This window comes from Lathyrus oleraceus, chromosome 3, assembly GCF_024323335.1.
Source record: "Lathyrus oleraceus cultivar Zhongwan6 chromosome 3, CAAS_Psat_ZW6_1.0, whole genome shotgun sequence".
NCBI lineage: Eukaryota > Viridiplantae > Streptophyta > Magnoliopsida > Fabales > Fabaceae > Lathyrus > Lathyrus oleraceus.
Window position 1 is genome coordinate 150,560,857 of NC_066581.1, and position 6,520 is coordinate 150,567,376.

At 39.2% G+C, this 6,520-nt stretch overlaps 1 pseudogene; it reads right to left on the reverse strand.

The window, feature by feature from the left end:
• Positions 1–1,304: 1,304 nt before the first annotated feature.
• Positions 1,305–1,404, reverse strand: LOC127133774 (uncharacterized; annotated as a pseudogene).
• Positions 1,405–6,520: the final 5,116 nt, after the last annotated feature.

Consider the following 6,520-nt stretch of genomic DNA (forward strand, 5'->3'; position numbering starts at 1 on the left):
GAGAGTTTGAGATTTTAACTGGACAGTGTAAGTTAGGCATTAATTCTAGATCAGGGCGAGAGCAAGTTTTAGAGTTAATTAAATTCTGACCTTTTCCAAAAAGTATTTTTAAAGATTGGATGTGAGGACGAGAGTTAAGCATTTGGATTTAATTATATAACCTAAGTCAACAGAGCGAGAGTTTGAGATAAGGGTGTTTAAAACGGTCAGTATTTTCTTAAAAGGAGTTTCTGCAACTTTATTGTTTTCAAAATATGGTTTTTGACTTAATTATAAGTGACAGCAACATTAATATAAAATCATGGTTTATTCAACAGAGCGAGAGTTTGAGATAGAACCTTTAACCAATGAAGTTAACCGAAACGATTCATTTTAAAACCAAGAAACCGACAAAGACTTGATTCCCTAGTTTTGACGAACTACATACCGATATCCGTTTTATTAATATTTAATCTAGATATTAGTTTAGCTCTTAGTTTTTCCCCAAACAATCAAACATTTTCACCTTAGATTTACGTAGTAACCTTAGATAACGGTATATCGATTCATAAGTCCCTGTGGGATCGATATCTTTTAAAACTACGCGATAGAACTGTGCACTTGCAGTTTGTATCCCATTCTCGACTCACCCAGTCGAGCGATCAAGTTTTTGGCGCCGTTGCCGGGGACTTTTATTCAATCGATATCGTAACTCTTCCGTTACGCTGTAGAGACTAAGGTTTCTTTTTCTTCTATTTTCTTTCTTTCGTTGATTTGTATGCCACGCACTCGCTCTCAAGGCGAACCGCTCTATTTACGAATCAACGATATCGAACTATATCTCCGAGTCTTACGACGAATTCGGGAATATCGTGCTGAAAACAATCTCCCTCCTATAAACCTTCCAGATTTCAAAAACATTTTTCCTTCTTTAACCGAGATGGCAGAACCAGCTCGTGCTCTTAGAGATTACGCCGCTCCATCGCAAGATGAACCGCATTCAAGTATTGCTCCGCCCGCAATCGAAGCAAACAACTTTGAACTTAAACCTTCGTTGTTGCAGGCTGTGCAACAGAACCAATTCTCTGGAAATCTTACCGAAGATCCAAACCTTCATTTATCCGTATTTGTTCAATACGCTGATACTGTTAAAGCTAATGGTGTCACTTCAGAGGCAATTCGACTTCGTCTTTTTCCTTTCTCATTAAGAGATAGCGCTAGAAGATGGCTTCAATCTCTCCCTTCCAACTCAGTCACCACATGGAACGAGTTGAAGAAAGTTTTTCTTGCCCGATATTTTCCGCCAAGCAAAACAGCTATGTTAAGAGCCCAGATAAACGGATTTAAACAGAAAGACAACGAGTCTCTTTTCGAAGCATGGGAAAGATACAAAGACATGATGAGACTTTGCCCACACCATGGTTTGGAAGACTGGTTAGTAATTCACACATTTTATAATGGTCTCTTATACAATACAAGGTTAACAATAGACGCCGCTGCAGGTGGTGCACTAATGAACAAACCTTACGCTGATGCTTACCAGCTTATCGAGAGCATGGCCCAAAACCACTATCAGTGGGGAACCGAACGAACGAATGTGGAAAAACCTCAACCGAAAACTGGCATGTACGAGATAAGTAACCTTGATCACGTCAATGCAAAAGTGGATGCTTTGGTCCAGAAAATTGAAAGTTTAAACGTATCACCTCCAGCCGCCGTGGTTGCTATAACTCAGAATTGCGAGGTCTGTGGAATCCAAGGCCACACTCCTGCGGAATGTCAACTCTTGACTGGAATCCAAGCAGAGCAAGTAAACTATGCTCAAGGAAGCCCCTATTCGAATACCTATAACCCAAATTGGAAGAACCATCCAAACTTCTCATATAAGAGTAATAATGCTTTATACGCACCTGGACAGTCTCCAAATCAAGCCCCATCTATATCTCCAGGATATCAGAAACCGAATCCTAACAATAATACCCCTAGAAAATCCAACTTGGAAATCATGATGGAAAACTTTATAGCTTCCCAACAACAAACCAATAAAGATTTCTTAAACCAGAACATACACACTGGCGAACAACTAAAACAACTAGCAAGCAAAGTAGATGCCCTGGCTACCCATAACAAAATGCTAGAAACGCAAATATCTCAAGTAGCTCAACAACAAGCACCTACTGCTGCACCAACTGGTACATTCCCTGGACAGCCCCAACCCAATCCGAGAAGCTAAGCTCATGCAATTATATTGAGAAGTGGAACGGAAGTGGAAGGACCGTCTGACCCAAGGATAGAAAACCAAAACCCTAAGAAATCTACTGAGGAAAGTGAACCTAAGGAAAAGGAAGAGAGTAATAAGGAAACCCTAGAAAAGAAGGAACCTTATGTACCTCCACCACCTTACAAACCACCTATACCTTACCCTCAAAGGCTTGTTAAAACCAAAGATGTAGGCCAATTTAGAAAATTTGTTGATCTCCTTAAACAATTAAACGTTACAATTCCGTTTACCGAAGCTATCACGCAGATGCCCTCATATGCTAAATTCTTAAAAGAAATTCTTTCCAATAAGAGGAAACTTGAGGATAGCAAAACCGTTACACTCCCTGCCGAATGTAGCGCTATAATCCAAAACATGCCCCCTAAACTCAAGGATCCGGGTAGTTTCTCTATACCCTGTCACATAGGAAAATTTGTCATCGACAAAGCCTTATGCGATTTAGGAGCCGGAATTAGCGTTATGCCTTTATCCATATGTAAGAAACTGGAAATGGGAGAATTAAGACCGACCAAAATGTCTGTGCAATTAGCAGATCGTTCCATCAAATATCCTGTAGGAATCCTTGAAAACGTTCCCGTACGCATAGGTCAGTTTTACATTCCCACTGACTTCACAATTATGGACATTAGAGAAGATGATACGACACCTATTATACTAGGAAGACCATTCTTAGCAACTGCCGGTGCAATCATAGACGTAAAACGAGGACGACTCACCTTCGAAGTAGGTGAAGAGAAAATTGAATTCATTCTTTCCCAATTCTTGAAAGCACCTGCAATAGAAGATACATGTTACTTCATGGATATCATCGATGAATGCATAAAAGAAGCAGAGTCAGGAGAAGACAAATCATCAGACTATCTTTTAGAGGACAAATCTAAACAATGCCTAGCAATAACACCGGATCCTACGCAGTGTCTTAACAAACCAACCCCTGATTTGAAAACACTTCCCAAAAATCTGAGATATGAATTCCTAGACTTAGAACTTGAACGACCTGTGATAGTTAATGCAGATCTAGGAAGACTCGAAACAGAAAAACTCCTACATATCTTAAGAAAATATCCAACCGCACTAGGATACCACATCACCGATCTCAAAGGAATAAGCCCTTCTATTTGTATGCACCGCATCATGTTAGAAGAAGACTGTAAAACCTCTAGGGAACACCAGAGAAGACTAAATCCGATCCTAAGTGAGGTAGTAAAGAAAGAAATAACCAAGTTATTAGAAGCAGGTATTATATATCCTATATCTGATAGCAAATGGGTTAGTCCTGTACACGTTGTACCAAAGAAAGGAGGCATAACCGTTATTGAAAACGAAAAAGGAGAAACTATAACTAAACGAATCGAATCGGGATGGAGAATGTGCATTGATTATAGGAAACAAAACAAAGCAACCCGAAAAGATCATTTCCCTTTACCATTCATTGACCAGATGTTAGAACGATTAGCTAAACATTCACATTTCTGTTATTTAGACGGTTATTCAGGCTTCTTTCAAATACCAATTCACCCTGATGACCAAGAAAAGACAACATTCACATGCCCTTTTGGTACCTTCGCTTATAGACGAATGCCGTTTGGTCTGTGTAATGCCCCTGCAACTTTTCAAAGATGCATGATGGCAATATTCGCCGACTTTCTCGAAAACATCATGGAAGTATTTATGGATGACTTTTCTGTATACGGACAGAGTTTCGAAGAATGCCTTGAAAACCTGGAAAGAGTTCTGGAACGATGTGTAAAAGTAAACTTAGTACTTAATTGGGAAAAGTGCCACTTTATGGTACAAGAAGGCATTGTTTTAGGACACATCATCTCGAACAGAGGAATTGAAGTAGACAAAGCCAAAATAGAGGTAATCGAAAATCTTCAACCCCCAAGAACTGTGAGAGAAGTACGAAGCTTTTTAGGACACGCCGGTTTTTACCGACGATTCATCAAAGACTTCTCTAAGATAACTAAACCCTTAACCGGACTGTTGATGAAAGATGCTGAATTCATATTCGACGATAACTGTTTAAAAGCATTTCAAACTCTTAAACAAGCATTGATCTCCGCACCCATTATGCAGACACCAGACTGGAATGAACCATTCGAAATAATGTGCGATGCCAGTGATTATGCTGTAGGTGCTGTTTTAGGACAAAGAAAGGATAAAAAGCTTCACGTTATATATTACGCTAGCAGAACCCTGGATGAAGCACAGATGAATTATGCCACAACCGAGAAAGAACTCCTAGCAGTGGTATTTGCGCTAGATAAATTTCGTTCTTACCTGGTAGGAGCCAAAATAATAGTTTACACTGATCACGCTGCTATCAGGTACCTTTTAACAAAAAAAGATGCTAAACCTAGACTCCTAAGATGGATCTTGTTACTGCAAGAATTCGACTTAGAAATCAAGGACAAGAAAGGAACTGAAAACGTAGTAGCAGACCATCTCTCTAGACTTGAGAACCTTGAACCAGAAAGAACATCCATTAATGATGATTTCTCGTATGATAAACTCATAGCTACTTTGGAAGAGAACAACTCCGACATGCAAGTAGAAACCACCTTAGTTATATCTGTCATACCATGGTACGCTGATCTAGTCAATTATTTAGCTGCCGGAATAGTTCCACCTACTTTATCTTACCAGCAGAAGAAACGATTCTTCCACGACATAAAACACTATTACTGGGATGATCCCTTACTTTTCAAAAGAGGCCCCGATGGTATTTTCCGTCGATGTATACCCGAAGAAGAGGTAGAAAATATAATCCAACACTGTCACTCTGCGCCTTATGGCGGACACACAAGTACATCCAAGACCTGCTCTAAAATCCTACAAGCTGGCTTTTATTGGCCAACTATATGGAAGGACGTACATGCGGCTATTAAGGAGTGTGACAGATGTCAACGCACGGGAAACATATCTAGACGTGACGAGATGCCACAAAAAGGTATTTTGGAAGTAGAGATTTTTGACGTGTGGGGGATAGACTTCATGGGACCCTTTCCATCCTCTTTCGGTAACAAATACATACTCGTGGCAGTTGACTACGTATCAAAATGGATCGAAGCTATAGCTTCTCCAACAAATGACACCCGAGTAGTAACTAGACTCTTTAAAAATATAATATTTCCGAGATTTGGCATCCCAAGAATAGTAGTCAGTGATGGTGGATCACACTTTATATCCAAGGTACTCGAAAAACTACTACTTAAATATGGAGTGAGACATAGGATAGCAACACCTTACCACCCTCAAACCAGTGGACAAGTGGAAGTATCTAACAGAGAAATCAATCAGATACTAGAAAAAACGGTCGCCACTTCAAGGAAAGATTGGTCATTGAAATTACCAGAAGCTTTATGGGCATACCGAACTGCTTATAAAACTCCCATAGGGACGACCCCATTTAAGCTCATTTATGGAAAATCCTGTCATCTCCCGGTAGAATTAGAACATAAAGCCTATTGGGCTATTAGAAATTTAAATTTGAATTATAAAGCCGCCGGTGAAAAGAGAATCCTTGACATAAACGAATTAGAGGAACTCAGAAGAGACGCCTATGAAAATGCCAAAATCTATAAAGAAAGAACAAAACAATGGCATGACAAGCGTATATCAAGGAAAGTCTTCAAGCAAGGCGACGCAGTACTTTTATTTAACTCTAGACTAAAGTTATTCCCGGGAAAACTACGATCCAGATGGTCAGGACCTTTTCATATCACTAAAATCTTTCCCAGTGGAGCGGTAGAAATAAAAGGACAATCTACAGAACCGTTCACCGTAAACGGGCAACGTCTGAAACATTATCACTATGCGGAAACCAACGAGGATTCGCAGATTCTACACTTAGACGAAACGCCCCCAGGACTCATAGACTATATTTAACAGTTTCTTTGTCGAGCTTGCGACATTTAAACAAAGCGCTTAGTGGGAGACAACCCACAAATTAATTTGTTATTTTATTATTTTATTATTATTATCATTTCCCTATTTCTCTCTTAATTATTCTTTTAATTTCTATTTAGTATTCATTATTGATTTATTCAAAAAGAAAAAAAATATATATATATATAATATAATAATTCTTTTCTTCTTTCGGCATTTGGCCAAATCCTGACTTAAACTCATGTTTCTTTTCTCTAGCTAACACTAACCAGATGGGACATTCTGATCGTATGGGTATCAAGTTCAGAGGAATGGCTCAGAAACGAAAGTTTGAAGAACTAGCCGCTAGAGAGATGCTACCTAGTTTAT